This window comes from Staurois parvus, unplaced genomic scaffold, assembly GCF_062004578.1.
Source record: "Staurois parvus isolate SC_StPar_1 unplaced genomic scaffold, SC_StPar_1.0 ptg000598l, whole genome shotgun sequence".
In the NCBI taxonomy this organism is placed as follows: domain Eukaryota; kingdom Metazoa; phylum Chordata; class Amphibia; order Anura; family Ranidae; genus Staurois; species Staurois parvus.
Window position 1 is genome coordinate 743,365 of NW_028318394.1, and position 20,128 is coordinate 763,492.

A 20,128-nucleotide genomic window follows, 5' to 3' on the forward strand; every position below is an offset into this window, starting at 1 on the left:
ACCTACGAACACACGTATGTTGCACAGGGAGCGTAGAGGTCCAGCGTTAGTGAAAATGACTAATGTTCTACCCGCACCTGCTACAGTTCTTGAAAAGACTGATCAAAACAAGAAAATTGAGGACCCAAATCGCCAGTGTCCAATACATAACAAACCACATCCACTTAAGAAATGTATCAGCTTCAGAAAGAAAACCCTCCAAGAATGTAAGGAACTTTTGAAGAAATTTGGGGTTTGCTACAAATGCTGTGCCTCCACAAAACACTTTGCAAAGGACTGTAAAGTGACCATCAAATGTATAGAGTGTGACAGTGATGACTATGTGCAAGCTCTTCATCAATATTTGCACAACTCTACTATGCTCACAAACAAACTTCCTGAGGCACAGCAAGGCGGGGAGTACGGAGCACCCAGATCAAGCAGCACCTACCACCCCAGTGTTCTCTACATGTACAGAGGTCTGTAGAGAAGGATTCTGCAACAAATCTTGTGCAAAGATATGCTTGGTCCGTGTATACCCCAAAGGTCAACCTGAAAAGGCCATAAGACTGTATACTATTCTGGATGATCACAATAACAGATCTCTTACAAGAACTCAGTTTTTTTAACTGTTGAACATAACTGGAGATGCTCTGCCTTATACTCTAAGCACGTGTTCCGGCACTACAGGAGTCTTAGGTAGGAGAGCCAGTGGTCTTGTAGTTGCTCCTCTGAACGACAATGTGGAAATATCTTTGCCCACTATCACTGAGTGCAACCAGATTCCAAGCATCAAAGAGGAGATCCCTACTCCTGAAGCTGCTTTTCACCATTCTCACTTAAAGCACATAGCCAACCAAATACCAGCCCTCGATGAAAGTGCCGATATCCTGCTGTTACTTGGTCAAGACATCCTAAGGGTGCACAAAGTTTGTCATCAAATCAACAGTCCACACAATGCACCATATGCTCAGCATCTGGATCTAGGATGGGTCATCATAGGCAATGTCTGCCTAGACAAGGACAAGAGGTCCTACTCAGTCTCTTCCTTTAAAACACATGTCCTGTCAATGGACGAACAACTTGTTCTGCACAACGACCACATAAATATATTGTGAAAGAAAGACTGTTTGAAAAAGGTGCACAACAGCACATCATACAAGACAATAAGAAAGCTCTTAATCTCTGGGATGACAACATCGGCAACACAGTGTTCGAGGTAACCACTAAAGACAATGAGTAGGCAGCTACCATAGAAGATAAAGAATTCTTGAAAACCATGAGTAAAGAGTTCTACCAAGATGATTCCAGCAGTTGGGTAGCACCTCTACCATTTCTTATCCAAAGAAAGAGACTACCAAACAACAGGGTACACACAGAATCACAGTTTGTTTCTTTAAATCGCAGCTTGAACCAGAAGCCTGAGATGAAAAGGCACTTTGTGGACTTTATGCAGAAGGTGTTTGAGAGAGATCATGCTGAGCCTGCACCTCCTCTTACAGAAGGAGAAGAATGTTGGTACTTACCATGCTTTGGTGTCTACCATCCTCGCAAGCCTGATCAAATTAGGGTGGTCTTTGACTCAAGTGCTCGTCATGAAGGCGTCTCCCTCAATGACAATCTTCTCACTGGGCCTAATCTGAACAACAATCTCATAGGAGTTTTACTTCGCTTCAGACAAGAGCCAATCGCTGTTATGGCTGACATTCAGCAGATGTTCCACTGTTTCATCGTCCGTGAAGATTACAGAAACTTCCTCAGGTTCCAATGGTACCGCAATAATGATGTCAGCGATGAAGTCATAGACTACTGAATGAAGGTACATGTCCTTCTCCTGCAGTAGCAGTTTATGGACTGAGGAAAACAGCTCAAGAGGATGAGAAAGAATTTGGATCTGATGCAAGACAGTTTGTCGAAAGGAATTTCTATGTAGACGACGGACTCAAATCTCTGCCCGATGAAGAAGAAGCTATTGACCTTCTTACTAGAACCCAGAACATGCTTGCCACTGCAAACCTCAGACTTTACAAAATCATCTCTAACAGCGACAAGGTCATGGTAGCCTTTCCTTCTGATGACCATGCTGTCAGTGTGAAGAAATTCCAACTAGGATCTGACCTTTCTGTTACACAACGCAGTCTTGGATTGCTTTGGAATGTTAAACAAGACACATTCACATTTCAAGCAGCAGCCTGTGACAAGCCCTTCACAAAGCGAGGAGTGTTGTCTACAGTGAACAGCATTTATGATCCGTTAGGTTTCTTTACATCTCTCACCATTCAGGGTAAGATACTGCTGAGATAACTTACTTCTGAAAGCTCAGACTGGGATACCCCATTACCCAAGGAGAAACAACAAAGGTGGGAATCCTGGAAACAGACTCTAAAAGCATTAGAACAACTCCAGATACCATGCTCTTACACCCAAGCATCCTTAAAAAATGCCACCAGAAGAGAGATTCATGTCTTCTCTGATGCTTCCAACGAAGCCATTGCTGCGGTGGCTTATCTTCGAGCTACGAATACCAGCTGTAAAGTGGGTGTAGGATGTATCATGGGCAAGACCAAGCTCACACCAAAACCTGCACATACTATTCCAAGGCTTGAACTTTGTGCAGCTGTGTTAGCTGTGGAAATTTCTGAGCTTATAGAACTTGAAACAGATGTTGAAATAGACTCCTTTGACTTTTATACAGACAGCAAAATAGTGCTAGGATATATACACAATCGTACAAGACAGTTCTACTTGTATGTCAGCAACAGAGTAGAACGCATAAGGAAGTTCTCTACGCCTGAACAATGGCATTATGTTCCCACTAGCCTCAACCCTGCTGACTGTGGTAGTCATGCAGTACCTACTACTGCATTCCTGGACACATCTTGGCTATATCCACTAGTACTCTTGAATGATAAACTTATCTCAAGTTCAACAAATCCTACCTTTGAACTGGTTTATCCAGAATCTGATAAGGAAATCAGAGCTGTTACCATCACACTCAACACCTCTATGAAAGCAAGGGTAGGACTGAGTCTTCACCATTTTGAACGCTTTTCTAAGTGGTCCTCTGTTGTACGAGCCATTGCACATCTTGTTCACATTGCTCATCAGTTTGCAAACAGCTTTAGCACTGAAAAAGTGTGTCACAACTGGCACATCGTAAAGCCCCTCCCACAATTGAGGAGGTTTTCCAAGCAGAAAGGGTCATTATTCAATGTGTCCAACATGAAGTGTACCCCCAAGAGATTGCTAAGATTTCAAAGGGACTCAACCTATCTAAGGATAGCTCTCTGTACAAATTAATTTCAATAATTGATCACAACAAGCTATTGCGAGTCGGTGGTTGCATTGGAAGATCCCATTTGTCCAGTGAAGAGAGAAATCCCCTCATTATCCCAGGACATCATCACATTACTGCTCTGTTAGTTAGACATTTCCATGAGCAAGTTCAACACCAAGGTCGTCACTTTACTGAGGGAGCAGTAAGGTCTGCAGGTTTCTGTATCGTCGGGATGAAAAGGTGTATATCGTCCATACTCCACAAATGCATTTAGTGTCAAAAACAAAGAGGGAAACACCTACAACAACAAATGGCAGAGTTGCCAACTGACCGATTAAGCACTGAACCACCATTTACAAATGTTGGCATGGACATATTTGGCCCCTGGACTGTTGTTACACGCAGAACTCGTGGCAGAGTTGCTAACAACAAGCGATGGGCTGTGCTGTTCACTTGCTTGAGCATTTGTGCAGTGCACATTGAAGTGATAGAATCAATGGACTCTTCTTGTTTCATTAATGCTTTCAGAAGATTTGTTTTTGTACGAGGAACTGTAAAGTTACTTAGATCTAGTTACTTAGAGCAGAAAAGATACTAAACTTCTTGAATGGTAACAAGTGTAAATGGGAATTCAACCCACCTCATTCCTCTCATATGGGAGGGTCTTGGGAATGCATGATTGGAGTTGCAAGAAAGATCCTGGACTCTATGCTACTGGACCAGAAAACTTCTCAATTTACTCATGAAATCTTAGTCACTCTTCTTGCAGAAGTGTCTGCTAAAATCAGTGCAAGGACATTGGTCCCTGTGTCCTCAGATCCAGAGTTCCCAGCGTTGCTCACTCCAGCCACTCTTCTTACCCAAAAAATTGGGGTAGCCACTATTCCCACTGAGAAACTTGATTACCCTAACATTTACAAGAATCAATGGCGTCGGATTCAACATCTTGCTAATGTGTTTTGGAATCGCTGGAAGATGGAGTACCTTTCTAACCTTCAAAGTCATAATAAATGGCAAACTAGCAAACCCAATCTAAAAGTGGGAGATGTAGTTCTTTTGAAGGAGACAGACTCCCATCGTAACCATTGGCCCATGGGTCTTATTACAAAGACTATGCCAAGTAACGATGGAAAGGTACGCAAGGTAGAAGTTAAAGTCATGAAAGAAGGTTCTGCACACCTTTACTTCAGGCCTATAAAGGAACTAGTACTTCTTTTGCCCAAAAAGGAATACAAATCATCAACCTGATTTAAAGGGAGGTAAGAAGGAATTGTGCATGTTGCTGCCTTCACCTCTGAATATGGATTTTCATGTCTCAGCCTGGACTTCGAGACCAACATCTGCAAGTATTATGCTAAATGTTTGCATTGTTTTCCTTTGTTCTTCTCTTTCCTCTTGTTTTGCAGATGTTCCTGGAAAGAATATTCACTATTTATATTGGACTTGAACTAAAGTTTATTATAACAGAAATCATAGATTTCGACGGGGAGTGTCATGTTTCACATGACTGTCATATTGACTGTCATATGCCTTTAAGAGTTTTCTATAATTTGTTTCTGCTCCTCCCTTTTCTTTGGTTTAGTTAATGCTGTATAGATAGCCCTCCCCCTTTCCCAGAGATGCATTGCAGCAAGACTCATGGCAAGAAGCAGAAACAGTAGGATCTTTTGACCTATGGAATATTCATTGTTGTAAGATTCTCTCAGTTTATGGAATACACTTCACAGGATCTACAAGATGTCATTCTCATTGAGTCACTGACTATGGTATCCAACTGAAGTTGAAGTTATCGCTATCTTATCACAACTAAGTTACAGAGATCACACTATCAATGCTTAGATTGGAGAGTCAGAACACAATATTTTTATTAATACTAGGGTGCTTTGTTTTGTTTTCCCCCCTTCATTTTTTCTTTAGTCTTTACGTCTTTTGTTTCAGTTTTCCATTTGGACTGATATTTTTGGCTTTTTGCCTGATACTTATTGGAGGCAATAATTAGCGCCTACCAAGCAGCCCTTGTTCATATACTTCATCTTCAATGATATCTCTTAATATAATTGAAGTAAACATGGGGATTTTGTGAATGGCAATTAAAATAATTTGTCTATATCTTTTTCAGTGAGTCTCTATATGGGATTCTCTATCAGCCATTGGAGTTGTCTTGGTGTCCAGGCTTATCTATGAACTCTTTGTGGGTGCTAACCACATGCCAAGTGTTTTGCATATTTCAGTGTTCTATACAACCAGTCATACAGTAGCTGGTAAGCTGCCCTTCAGTAAGTTTGGAGACATTTGTTTAACCTATTGAATAGGTATTATTTTCTTAATTTATCACTTATATACTGATGTTGTTCATTATGTTTTCAATCTGTTTAACACATCCATTTTTATATTTTGTTATTTAGTGTGATTTGTTCTTATAGGGGGTACATGCAATATCTCTTAAAGAAGCATCAATTAGGCAAAACATGTTGAGAATTATTGTACCGATTGTGTAACACTGACCAAAACTTCACTAGCAAGTTTGGTTTACTCAGATTGTTATTTTAATATGAGATTTCACTGACTGTAATAAACTATAATTTTTATCTTCAGTTTTTCTAATTTTTCATGGCACTTTTAAAGTCCAATTTACTCTCCTTTTCACCAGTAAGGAGTTTATTCTTTGTATTCCCTCCTTTTTCTTGATATTTTTTATGTTTACTGGGATGTGGTGCCTTTGAGCTTCCCTCTGAATCTCTGTATTCTTTTTTTTATTAATACATCATTTAAAAAACAGTATTCAACATTATCACAAGGGCATAAAACCCACACACATGTATTAGGCTTCACAGATTGTTCCCCTCTGCTAAGTATACCAAAGGTCAATATCATTATTGTTTATAATGCAGTCCAAAGATGATGGGACAAAGTCCCCTTAACATAGAATCGTTTTTTACTTCACTGGGAATCTCTCTATGCATTTCGCAGGAACAGTAACCTGCTTTCCCAGGAAGGCATAAAGAGAGGTCAGATACTGTGCAGTGCTACCTAAAGAAAAAAGAGAAAACACATCAAACCAGAGGATAATATTGTGCTTTCCATTAGCAACGTGCAATAACTTAGATAATATTGTTTGCAGAACACCATACATACATAGATTGAACGCAAAAAACAGACTGAGTGCACCCTAATGGGCAGAATAGAGTCTAATCAGTCCAACATCTGGAACCCCGGCACACATGCCATCAGATACCCTCCATGTGCAGACGCAGGGAAACATATGAATAGGGACTCTATCAGGGGAAACCCAGGAAAATAAAACATGTTTAAAATAAGAGAGCATACAGCTTTAACAAATGGGCATATCAGTTGCCTACCCTGTAATTAAAGTTTGAAGGTGCCGTATGAACTTCAAGATCAGGTCCAAATGGAAATAAAGAGCCTCAAAATAGATTGCATGGTTGTGCATAATACATGACTAAAAGAGAGTTCCCCCCTAGAGTTTGCCATACATCTTGCAAAAACAAAAAAGGGAAAGAAACAAGACATTAAGAAATTGAACAAACTGAAGTTAGAATCTGCTGCAGCTGTCCACCGTTCTCAGCTTCTGAGTGCACCTGTTTCACTAAACCTCCCCCACTGTGTGTATGCATGCATTCATTAGATTAGTGCAAATATTAGTGCAAAATATGTAAAGGCTACAATAAAATGTGCTGTTATATTAAAGTAAAAAAAATAATTAAAAGCCTGAGTAGCCTCAAAAGTCTCTGAAGTGTCAGCTGTTCTGCAAATGCCAAGCTAACTTATTGTAGAGAGTAATTGGAATTTCAGAATCAGTTGTTCTTTAAAAAGACATTGATCAAGGTTGTATTTCTTTATTTTTGTACTTGTGGTATAGAGTGGCATACCATTTCATTTTGTAATGCATTGTTGCATCCATTCTGTTAGGTCCATTCAATAACAGTTTGCAATCTGGCTATACTTTCCTGAGAACAATTTTCAATTTTTCCCCTTTTGGCCATCAACTGAATGCTTTCAGTAACAGACAAGTTGACAGTACATGCGACAAAATGCTGTGTGCACTTTAGCTTTCCTTTCACAACAATCAATTTGTTGAATAGACAAAAAACATACAATCTGATGTATTTTCAAAGATACTGAAAACATTTTTGTTATAAGCAAAACAATAGTTCTAACGAATATTGAGGGAATCTGAATTCAGTATTTAGTCTTATTTTATAAAGAGAAGGCAAAACATCCTATATATGAAAAGATACATTTATTATCAATGTTAATCTTCATATGAATTGCATTGTCATTATGTAAAGAGAGGAGAATGATTCCAGTGTTATGGGGATGAGGGTACAAAAACACAACACTGCACACCAAACAAATTTGCTGATGTGGCAATCAAATACAAATCACACATAGAGCAGGTGGCACCTTAAATGTGTACATTGGTCTTGTAAACCGGATTTGTCCCAGGGTCAACTAAACTTCACCAAGTGCAGTCACATAAAATAAAATAAAAAAATTGACCAAATGCAGTCAAGATCAAATAAACAGGGAACATTTAAATGTATTTGCTGTATGATAGCAAAGGATCATTTAGAACAGGTGTACAATGGAAAATGCACGCTAACACGAACAAAAAATCATCAACAAATTTTGAAAAATGAGTTTTGGTGTTTGTGTTCAGAAAAAAGTAAAATATTTAAAGATAAGAAAAATAGAGGAAATGGATGTCAGACATTCACTAGGATACCATCAAAGCATCACCTTTAAGATAAAACTATATCTTATTACAGAAAAGCAGGTAAGACTCAAAACTGAGGTGATCATGCTACAGAGATTTTTTTTTAATTGAAGATATTAATATTGATAAGAGTCTTCACTATTCATTCCTTACCATTAAATTTGGTAACCTCTTCATAGAGTTGCAATAAGCAGCACATGTCCTCAGTCTGCGGCTACTGGCAAGGCTCTCTCACATGAACAGCTGATCAAATTTGAAAAAGGCTGGATAAAAACTTGGTGTCAGAAACAGGATATTTCTTCAGGAAGGTAGGGAATATTCAAGCTGTGCAAGCAATGCCCAACATGTTTCACAACAAAAAGGTTGCTTCTTCAGGGGCTAGCAATGTATCTGAGAATGATAAACAGACTTAGACAGTATGTATATATATAATTTCAATAAACCAGAGTGTACGAAACATTAGTCACCACTTACAAAGTTAACCAGTGTGCATTGTGCAGTAATGGACTCCCCAGGGTACGCAACAGCAGGTTCCCTCAGGGAAATATCCTGTTCGTACTATTTGTACTGTACACATCCATTGGAATTTATCTTTCTGTGGTTGGTTGGTTATGGGATGTTAGCTGTGGGCTTATTGTGCAATGTAATTTTATACAAGATACATTTTAGAGGTGATGTTTTAATAAAGGAAAATTGATTTTATTTCTTTGTGTACTGCGTTTTTCTGCCTAAAAAGTCCATCCAATATCCTTCTTAGCTTCTATGATTTTCATATATAATTATATAATGATTTTTTATCTTAAAAAAGTATTTTAAAAAGCATTTACACAACACTGTAAAAATAGTTTTACGTCTGGATAATTTATTTTTTGCTAATGTACTGTGATGGTATATCTTACTCAAAATCATATAGGTTATAAAGTAGAAGTATGAAAAAATAGATAGATACAATATGCAGTCTGTCATTATCTTTAAAATACTATAAGCAGTTGCTGTTTTTCCCAGTAACATGTTTTTATTATTTGTTGATGCTGTCAGTAGATCCATTATATTTTCAAATTATTTTAATGAGGTGACTACAGTCTACATTGTCACTCTTTGGACAGGGTAGTATTAATAGACTTTAAACGCTTCCCATCTGCCCATTGCCTATAAACAGTGGATGGGAAGCAGTGCCGATGTGGACTAATGTGCCTGTACATCAACCCACATTGCCGGCTCCTGCACAGCTTACAGAGCGCACACCCGGGAGCCATGTATCAGCCGGACACAGCAGATCACCTTACTGCTGTATCCAGGTGATCACATGGTGTTTTACCATGTGATTGCTGTATCCAATCACATTAACCAGATAGTAAACAATGGAAAGTGAAAGTAACGATTGGTTCTGTCTGCTATCACTGTGAGAGTACCAATGCAGCTGTGAGTGTACAGCAGCCTGTCAGGCTGCATGTACACTCAAAGACTGCAGTGTCAACCACGCCAGAGTCCCTGATCACTGCCCAAGTGAAATGTAAATAAAAAATGCATCCAGTCCCTGTCACCTGTTCCAGTGCCCACAATAACACCGCCCATACACCCTACCAATGTCCTGATCTTCACCATACCAGTTCCATAATCACATGCTATACCAGCACCCTGATCACCTCTATGCACCACACCAGTGCCTTGATCACCACCATAAGCTATACCAGCACCCTGATCTCTGCCATATGCCATACCAGCACCCTGATCTCTGCCATATGCCATACCAACATCTTGATCACTGCCATATCCCATACCAGCATTATAATCACCTCCATACCCTATACCAGCATTCTGATCATGCCATACCTCATACCAACGTTCTGATCACAGTCCATGCCTGATACCAGCATTCTTATCGCTGCCATACCCCATACCAGCATCCTGCTCACTGCCATACCTTATACCAAAGTCTTGAACAATGATATGCCCCATACCAGTGTCTTTATCACTGCCATATGTCATACCAATGTCTGGCATGTTAGGGTCTCAACTGATCAATTTTCAGATATATATCCCATACTTTGTAGATTCTATATGTCAGGGAAGGAAACAAGGAAGCCCTGGCAAATGTGCAAATGCCCAATATGGCTGCACTAATTTGCCCAAAAAATGTGTGCATGCGCATAGGCGCACAGCATGTAGTCGTGCATCAACACACGGAAGGCGCGATAGTTGCTGGTGCCCAGTGCCCTTTGTAAGGACTGCAGACCCTCACAATAATTTCTGGATTATCATCAGCCTTCTTTTCCTGTGTTCCTGTGTGAGTTACCCTGCTGATCCATTACCGACCCGACTTGACCCTGACCTGTTTTGGCTTCTTTCTTGGCTCTTACCCCGGCTTGATCCTTAGATCTGCTCTTGCCTATTCCTGATTGATGACCTATGCATGACCCTGACCTGCTCCTGACTTTGCTCTTGTCTTTACTCCTGATTGATGCTCTGTGTTTGACCCCGGCCCTGGCCATCCATCTAGATCCGCCAGTCCTCTGGAAAACCCTCTCCTGTATCCTGTCCACCCACGGATGTCGTCTCATCGGGTATCTCCAGGAAACTACATCAATGGCAACACGTGCTTCTTTGGGCACTGCACCTTCAGGGGTGCGTTGCACTTAGCCGTAAGGGGAGCCCTCTCATCACCTCAGCCTCTGGTCAGGTACGTGACACTAGAACTTTCACACAGACTAAATAATATACACTGTTTTGAGTTATTGGCATAAATTTTAGCATAAATTTATGAGGAAGGATTATTTATTTGCAAGATTTTTTGACAAAAACTAAGCAATAAACATGTTCTTTTAAACATTTTTCTTATTTTTTAATTTATATTGCAAAAAATAAAAACCCAGTGGTGATCAAATGCCACCAAAAGAAAGCTCTATCTGTCTCAAAAAAAGATAAAAAATTCATATGGGTACTGTATTGCATGACTGAGTAATTTTTCACTCAAAGTGTGACAGTGCTAATAGCTGAAAATTGGTCTGGACTGGAAATGGGTGAAATTGTCCAGACTTGAAGTGGTTAAAGTGACACTAAACAATATACTTATTATTCAGAAATAATCAATACATGTCCAGTACTTAATTACCCTGTATTTCTATTTTCTATTACATTATTTCTTAGGCCCTGTTCACATCTGGGCATTTGCGATCTTGGGCAGAAGCACTGTGATTTTGCTTGTAATCCCAAAATGCTCAGCAAAAATGAAAAATAGCACCATGTCTGTTTGGGTGCCATTCATTTTCAATGGCACCAAAATGCGGTGCAGTTCTGCCACGATTGTCGCATGATAAATTGCTGCAAACTGCATTGCAGAAAGCTTGTCCCTCAACAAGGAGCAGGAGCTCCTTTTGAAAGACATGCTTTGCGTCATGAGGTTTGCTGCAATTTCAGCGTGACAATCAGAGCAGAACCATGTTTTGGTGCCATTGAAAATGAATGGCATACATACAAGCATGCTTTGATTTGGCAGTGCATTTTGGGATTGCGGACAAATGACAGGATCACAAATGCCGGGATGCGAACAAGGCCTTATTGTGTTTGTTCTCCCTTCTCGTAAAGTCCTCTGTGAGCTCCCAAACCCCCCCCCCCCTTTTTCATATGTTTGAAACCAGCAGTTTGTGTTAGTTGCAGTCATGTGCACTGTTCTATGCACACTATACACTCCATAGTCTATAGTACCCAGGCTATCTCAGGAGTGAGCAAGCGTGGGTAGTTATGTTCCTACATGCGATGGGACCATGAAGAATTAGTATATGCACCCACTAACAGGAAAATAGATCACAGCAGCAAAAAAAAAAGAAAAAAAGGAATTTGGAGAAGGTACTTTTCTGAGTTAAATATACATAATTGAATAGATTTTTATTTAGTGCCATTTTAAGGCCTCATGAACACCGAGTGTTACAAAAGCTATTTTTAGGAGCATCTGACATTTTTTTCTGCCTCTAAATGCTCCTTTAGAGGCAGGAGTGCTTAGAGACAGACAAAACCCACTGCCAGTATATCTAGAAGCAGCAGCATTATGGCAGAAAAAATGGTTGACTCACCTAAATGTGTGTAAATGCATCTAGCCGTGCATTAATGTAGGCACATTTAGCACTTGAATGTTAGTTCATTTCAAACATGGCCATTTCAGATCAATTAAATAAATTAAGTGCTTAACGTGCCTAAATGTGTCTAAATGTATGTACACGCGTTTACACACATCAAGGCTTTTTTTTGCCAAAAAGATGCTGCCAAAAGGAAAGACTTAGTTTGAGCTCCTGCTTTATAAGCAATTAAAGTGACAGGTTTTATTTAAAAAGAAAAAAAAAGGCTTAAACCATATTAATAACATGTGACCATTGTAAGCAATGCAACTGTAACTGCCAATTTTGGTGGACTTATTCCTGCCTATTACAGAAAATGGAAAAATTATGGATCTATTGGTAGGATCAACAAGTAATAAAGCTATTTTACAGAGGGACAAACACAAGCTGTTGTGTTAATGCTATTGGCAGACTGTGTCATATTTGCCATTTATTATTTTCTTGCATTTTTATTTGTTTCACTTTGTGTTGCTCTTAGAGAAAATAACACTGCTTCCATTACTTTTTATATCAACAAATCTGCCATGGCTGCATGTCCATTTTCCCTAGTGATAAAAGTCTGAGTCCCAAACGTCTCCTTATCACATTCCTTTTTGACGTTAGAACCAGCAATAAAAGAAGCATCAGTCCTGAAACCCAGGGCTGTTTTTAATCACATGGTCATCTCTGGGCATTGCCCGCGGTCTCTAGGTGCATGGGAGGCCCCTGGAGTTGCCCCCTACAGTAGGGGTTATCACATGCGGTTCTCATTGCAGCAGTTGAAAGCTGGCATCTCCTCCTCCCTCCCACAGTTTTCTGCTGCAGCAGGGTGAGTCAAAAAAGATTGGTTCAGTACCACACTGATCACCCCCACTATCTACTATCAGATTCCCCCCCACACTGCTTGTGCTTCCATTTGTGCCCCCCCCCTTTCCTCCCCAATGCTGCTGGCTTCCCTCTTCTCTTCTCCTGCCAGCAGGTGCAGGCACACAGGGGGATATTCAGGATAGAGATCAGGGTAAGGGCTGGTAAGTTACCAGACCCTTTTTTCTGAATGAACTCATCGATTAATTGGTATTGATCACTTACTGTTTTCATTCATAACTGTTCACTATGCTTCAGTTGTTTGAATGAACAGGAGTGTTTACCTTTCTCTGTCCCTATATTTAGACTCCTAATATGTCACCAAAGACCCCCCCCAAACACACCAAATGTGTTTTGAAAAAAAATGTAAAAAAATATTTTTAAAAATTGTAAAAAAAAAAATTGTAAATTTTTTTTTAAAGAATCAGAAATTCAACACATTTCAACCTGATTGGTCATCCTCAGGAAGCTTGGTTCACAATGTTCTGATATAATTTTTGGGCAGTGGAGCACACCCCACTTCCAGAGCAGGTGGAGGCCATCCATTGTGTATTTCCCTCATACACAAGAGCTGTTTACATCAGGTGCCTTTTTTATAGGCAGGTGAGTGGGTATCTTCCCCCTGTCATCCTTCCCTTGAGTGGAACCTCATGTATGCTGAATATCTTCTGATATAAACAAGCTGTGATGATCAAACAGCAGAATGCCCCACATGCGCTATTGACCATACTAGAGATAGTTGGTCATTTGTTTATGGTGAGTATCAGTGTATGTAGGGCACCAACAGCACTATAGCGTGGAGCACAATGCCCTGTTTTTAAGAGCATTGGCAATTCATATTTAATTATCACATTGGGACAGTTATTATTCAAATTGGACTTTTATATTTTTTCACTTTAGTTATTAAATGTAGCTTATGTACTTTGGGAAATATATATATATATATATATATATATATATATATATATATATATATAATTTTTTTGTGATTTATACATGTTTTTAAACATTTTGGTGTTTATAGTAGCAGACACCAATAGCTGCAGCAGTCACTATTGCTTTTCATTATATTTAATATGCATTTTTCTTAAACACCAAGTTTATTATTTAACTAAGGCACAGAGCTATTTTTTTTTCAATGTGGAATATATGCCTTCTCTACAACAATCGGCATATTCAATCCTAATAACACCATTCAAGTCATGACAGGCAATAGATCTGAAGTACAGAAATACATAGAAAACAATCACCCTAACCACGGATGATATAAAAGATAGGGGGGAAAGAGTAGAACACAAAGAACAACAAATATACAGGTTTTCATGGGTACATCTATCCAGAGTAGAAAATTAAAGTTTCTACAAGTAGAACCTTATACCGTGGGTGTTTTGTGTAATATCTTTTCCTAAGAAGCCCAATTTTTGTAGAATTTGTCCACATAGAATATAATATAGGCTATTTATTTTTTATTTTCATAAGTTAGAGCAAGATGTCTTTTCACGTCATGTATACCTGGCAGCTCATTCATCTTCCACCATTTAGTAATAGCTAACCTAGCTGTGAATAGAATGTACATAAGTATACGTCTTAGGTCAGCAAGGATATGGTCGATGGCAATGCTCAGGAGAGCCACTTCTGCAGTGGGTTGTAAAATTAGCCCTCTTAAGGACATGATTAGTCTTAATGTTGCTCTCCAAAAGCTGTGCAGCCATGAAGATAAGGGCAAGATCCCAGCATATGAATTAAGGAGCCGGTGGTTCCACAGCTCCTTCCAACATTTATCTTTGGATGGGGAGGTAAATTGCCATAATGTACATGGTTATATTCCATTAAAGATCAATTTTTGGGACATTTCTCAATGTGTGGAACACCTTGAGTATGTAAAGTTGCTCAAAAGAGCTTTTATGCCAATGAGCATCCTGAATAGGGCTCTGAAGGACTGAGTTCCATTTAATAAGTGGGGATTTAGAAAAGAGCATCTTTGCTTGTAGTAAATTAAGGTTTCTGTTATCATTATGATTTAAAAAGGAGCCAAACAACTATTTGATAATACATGGCTTCATATGATCATCATCCTTTAATAAAAGATAATTTTTTGGCATGATCAGTCATACTTTCAATCAGGGACGGACTGACCATTGTGGAACTCAGGCACTGCTCGAGGGCCCAGGGTCAGTAGGGGGCCACAAAAGAAGCCCCTGGTACCTTTCATAGGCTTTTTTGGGTTTGAGTGTGGGCAAGAACACAGGGGCCCCATGAACCCTTATTGCCCAGGGGCCCCATGAGTTGTCAGTCCGCCCCTGCTTTCAATATCAATGCCAAAATTTCTCAATTTCTGCCAGGGTATGCAAACTTTTAGCACAACTGTATCTGCCTGATTCGTCCATGGGTGGGTGCTGAGATGTGTGAGAACATGATGAGTTCTTCACAGCAATTAACACCCCTCTTTTTTTTTAATTCATGTTGGAAATAAAAATATGGGAGAAATGTTTATGAGTAAAGTGAGGAGTCTTTTGACTATGGAAGTAAATCTCTTTCAGGCAGATTATGTTACATTTGAGATCGTTGGCTTCTATCCACACCATGTATCTCATTGCTGGGCTGTTCAGACCCTTCACATTTAATGAGGAGATTTTATTTACATAATAAATATATAGGAAACAATTCCTTATGTTGCTGCAATAGACAGATTTCCAGAAAATGCAGGTAAAACAAGATTTGTATTACCTGTTGATATCATCACAGAAGGCAAGATCATGGGAATTGGTAAGATGCAGTACTTGCAGAAAGTCCCTTGATAGTGATTGCAGATGGAGGTATCCTTGTGTTGATAGAGTAGCCATAAATGTAGCTCATTTAGTGATATTGAACATATATAAAAAAACATAATGAAGTAATATAATAATAATAAAAAATAGAGAAACAAGTGAATTAAACTATAGAGTAATAAAATGCTGCAGAATGCATAACTATGAGCAGCAAAAGCCACAGATTTTTCAGAGGGTGTTACTGCCAAGAAGTGTCTTGTCAGGATTCAAGGACCCACTGAAGAATGCTGGGCCATAATTTGTTTGCTTGATGTTACAGGCAACTAACCAGCATCTACATCCTACCACTTCTGGGGCACGATTTGCCCTCCGGTTCCAAGATGCGCCTCTTTCCTTGATGTTTAGGCCCTTCATTTAGAGTTGAAATTGAATAGGTTTATCCTCTTTGGTGACAATGACCTTAGTGGGATAGTTCCATTGATATGGGATTCTGGGATTTTTAAGGGCTTAGTTATTGTAGATTGATTGCGGCATTGTTACAGAGGGAGCTGTGATAAGTCTGAAAATGATTGCAGGCCTTGCAGGTAAGTTTGGAGTGCATCTGGTTTCCTAGTCAAAGCTAATTTGTCCTTGATGTGGTAAAAATGGATACACATCAGCATGTCTCTGGGGAGTTTATCTGGTAAATGTGGAAGCTTCAGTAGTTGGGGAATGTGGTCAATGAGAAGTTCCTCTGTCAAGGAGTCAGGCAGTGCTTCTTCCATTATATTAAGAAAATAATACTGCAGGTCTCCTTGTCTTACTGAATCAGGGATGCGGCATATTTTTATGTTATTACACCTGAAGTGGTTCTCCAGGTCCGCCAGCTTTTCTGTTATCCATGTAATATCTTCTCTGTCATTATGTTAATTTACTAGCTCATTAAATGTAGTAGCAAATTCTACCATCTTATTCTGAGTACGGCTGACCATGTCTCCCATCTCCTGCATATCATTTCTGAATTGTTGCCTGAATGGAGCTTAATGACACTTGCATGTCTTTGAGGGTAGTGCCATGACAGGCTGATTTGCTGCTGGAAAGTGCTGAATTGAATCTGGCAGTTCCCTGGTGTCATCAAGGGATTGATCAGAGACAGTCACCTCCTAAGCTGCAGCATGTGTCTGTGTCAGCTTTTGCCTGAACTTAGCTAGGCTACTTGTAAGTGAAGGAGCCTGTATTGGAAAGCTCTTCAGCAGACTGGGAGATTGGAAGATTGTTGTCCGCCTGCTGCATCCATCCACTGCATTCAGATGAGGCACTGCCACTAGGTGAGGAGGGAGAGCCATTGCCATCTTGAAAATGCTTCTAGCTCGGGGGGGGGGGGGGAGAAATCAGTAAGTTTCCCTGGCTTATCCTGCTCTTTCCATTCTCTATTTGTGCCCGTTATGTTCTTAAATGGGAGCTATGTACTCCCTCAATCACTGTTCACTGTTAACTGCTGTGAGAAGCTCCATTGGGATTGGGTCCCAAGGGATGACAGCTGTAGGCTCACGTGACCATCTTAAATGGTAGTTGACCATGACCCTTTTATCTCTCACTTCTGTTTGTTTGATACAAGCAGTGCAGGTTGGTTGCAGTCATGTGCATTCCACTATGTACACTACAAATACTAAAGTTCATCTTAGAAGCAAGCAAGAGATTGCAGCCATGTTCCTACAGTGAAACCACTCAGATCAAACATAGACATCCTCTAACAAGAAGTCGGATCACAGCAGCAATTAAACAAAGGAATTTTGAGATTTGAAAAAGGCTGAGCACAGAAGGTATTTTTTTGAGTTATGAATACATACTTGAATAGAATTTCTTTTTTTAAAAAACAGAGTTTAGTGATGGGGTCATCTGAATAACCCTCCATATATATATATATATATATATATACACATACACACAAACATAGTACTTGCACATATGTGTTTAATGTACAGTATTTATACTTTGTTTAGCATGTGAATTAGGATGGTGTAAATTGTTCATTTTTCTGTTTTTTTCTTATAGGTAACTAAAATCTCCAGAATATAATGACATTTTGTTAAAGATCAGCTGTAAAACTGATGTACTACCTTGTAGTTCCAAAACATGTGGCTTATTCATACCTTGTGATGGCTAATAGTCTGCTCTCATCTGACTCTTACACTGGCAGCCTTATACACAGTTAGTTGTGGAAAAACCTGGGGAAAAAAATGGAAAAATTGGTATGGAATATGTTCTTTTACAATGATAAATAGTATACCTATGACATAGTATTCAAACTATACAACATGAAGACCTTAAATGATAAGTTCACCTTTTGGACAAAAATAATAAATGCACATTTTGTTGCAGGTAAAGCTGCTAAGGCTGTCGGGACTTGCAGTTCATTCATTCACCGAAGTTTGTGAATGAACTACATGGTCGTGTGGGTGGAGCCCCACACGTCCGCAATGTTTTCAAGTTTGACATAGTACAGGGAGACGTCTTCCCATACTATCTGTCAGAGGGAGGGGGTCGCGGATGTAGCTATGGGAACATGTTACATGTTCCACCCTAAAAATGGGTGGAACATGTAACATGTTCCCAAAGGTGAACGTATCCTTTAATGAAAGATTTCTGAGATATTATATAAAATCCTAAATTATTGCAAGCTCTCTCAGCTGAAGACAAGCAAATCCTGGAATACAATTCAATTTAAGTACTACTGTACTTCTCAATGCAGTTCTCAAACAAGAGAAATATGCATTTCTGTCACTAGGGGATACTGCAGGAGAAAGGCTCCAGTTTAGTTTGCTTGTGGACTCCCTCTTGCACTTCCTACAGTTGGGAATAAACACTCCTTTCTCACTTGTACCTACAGGTAAGCTTATAATAAAGATTACTTGTAGGTACAAGGATTATCTCCTAAATATTCATCATTTTGGAGATATTCACTACTTTTGCAGCCTGTGAAATCACCGATGCATGTGCACTGGCTCTGAGGGGACTGCATGCCGTCCCTTCAAAGCTCTGTGCCACTGCTGTGACCACCGTGCACAAGAGAAGGAGTGACATCATCATGACTCAGCTATTCAAACAGCCAGAGTCCACAAACCTTGAAGGAAGACCAGGTAAAGATGGAAGCCCTGTCAGCGTGCTGCTAGAGCCCTTTGTTTTAAGGTAAGTCTTTCATGATGTGCTAGTATGTAATGCACATTAGCACATTATGCTCTTAATTTGCAGGGGGAAGATTTTTTTTCTAGGACCTCTGCTGTATGTTTATTTCAAGCATAATACTTATATAAACTGTATATGCTGCATTTCACATTCCCAGTGTAACAAAATCACTTTCAATTTGTAAAGCTACTCCACACTGATTTTTTTTTTTAATTTTTCAATTTTAATTCCGAAAAAAAAGAATAAAAAAAGGGGAAAAAACCTTATTTTTCACATGGCTTTAAAATTTCTGGAAATTTTACATCTCTAGACACAACCCAGTTCCATCTGCTATCTGATATAGGACCCGTATCTGCCCCATCTGGTAATCAATGATTCCATTTAAGATGTGCTCAGATCAGCCATCCTTGCCTGAACAACATTTGCCCATGTGTTGATGAGCCCTATACTTTGTGTCCCCAGACGTTTTTCTGTGCATTCTGTTTACCTGCCCCTAGAAATCCTGTATGAAACCCTGTATCCTGAAAAGTACCCCTCCCTGGAATTTCCACTGTGCACTCTACTTACCTGTGCCCAAAACTGTACATGCTGAGCGGTAACCTGTCTTTGGAAGTTTGGCTGTGCACTCTGCTCACCTGTCCTGCATACCCTGCAATACCCGGACCTTGGAAGTTCTGCTGGGCCTTCTGCTTACCTGTCCCTAGAAACCCTACATGCTGAGTAGTTAACATATTCTTGGATGTTCTGCTGTCTACTCTGCTCACCCATTCCTAGAAATACTGCTCTCTGAGCAGTACCCTACCTTTTGCTGGGCACTCGACTCACCTGTTCCTAGAAATCCTGCACATTAAGCAGTACCCTGGCTTTGAATGTTCTGTTGTGAACTCTGCTTATCTGTACCTTGAGTCTAAACCAATTCCTGGAAATCCTGTATGTTGCACAGTCTCCCAGTCCCCTGGGACCCCTGCACACTGCTCATAACCTATGTGCAGCACTGATCATCATTCCAGTGACTAGAACCCTGCTAGAGCCTCTTGCTTATCTTGCCTTGGCCAATAGTAACTGGGGTAGTAACCTGGGTGCATAAAGCAACCAACTAATCTCCACCATCATGGGCTCTGGAGAAGACTGAACATTCCTTAAGCTGGCCATAGATGGATTGATTTTTTTGATCAGCCGACTGAGCAAAAAAAAAAAAAAAAAAAAACAAAGCAGATTCCCCCATCAACACATTCTGGGTTGATGA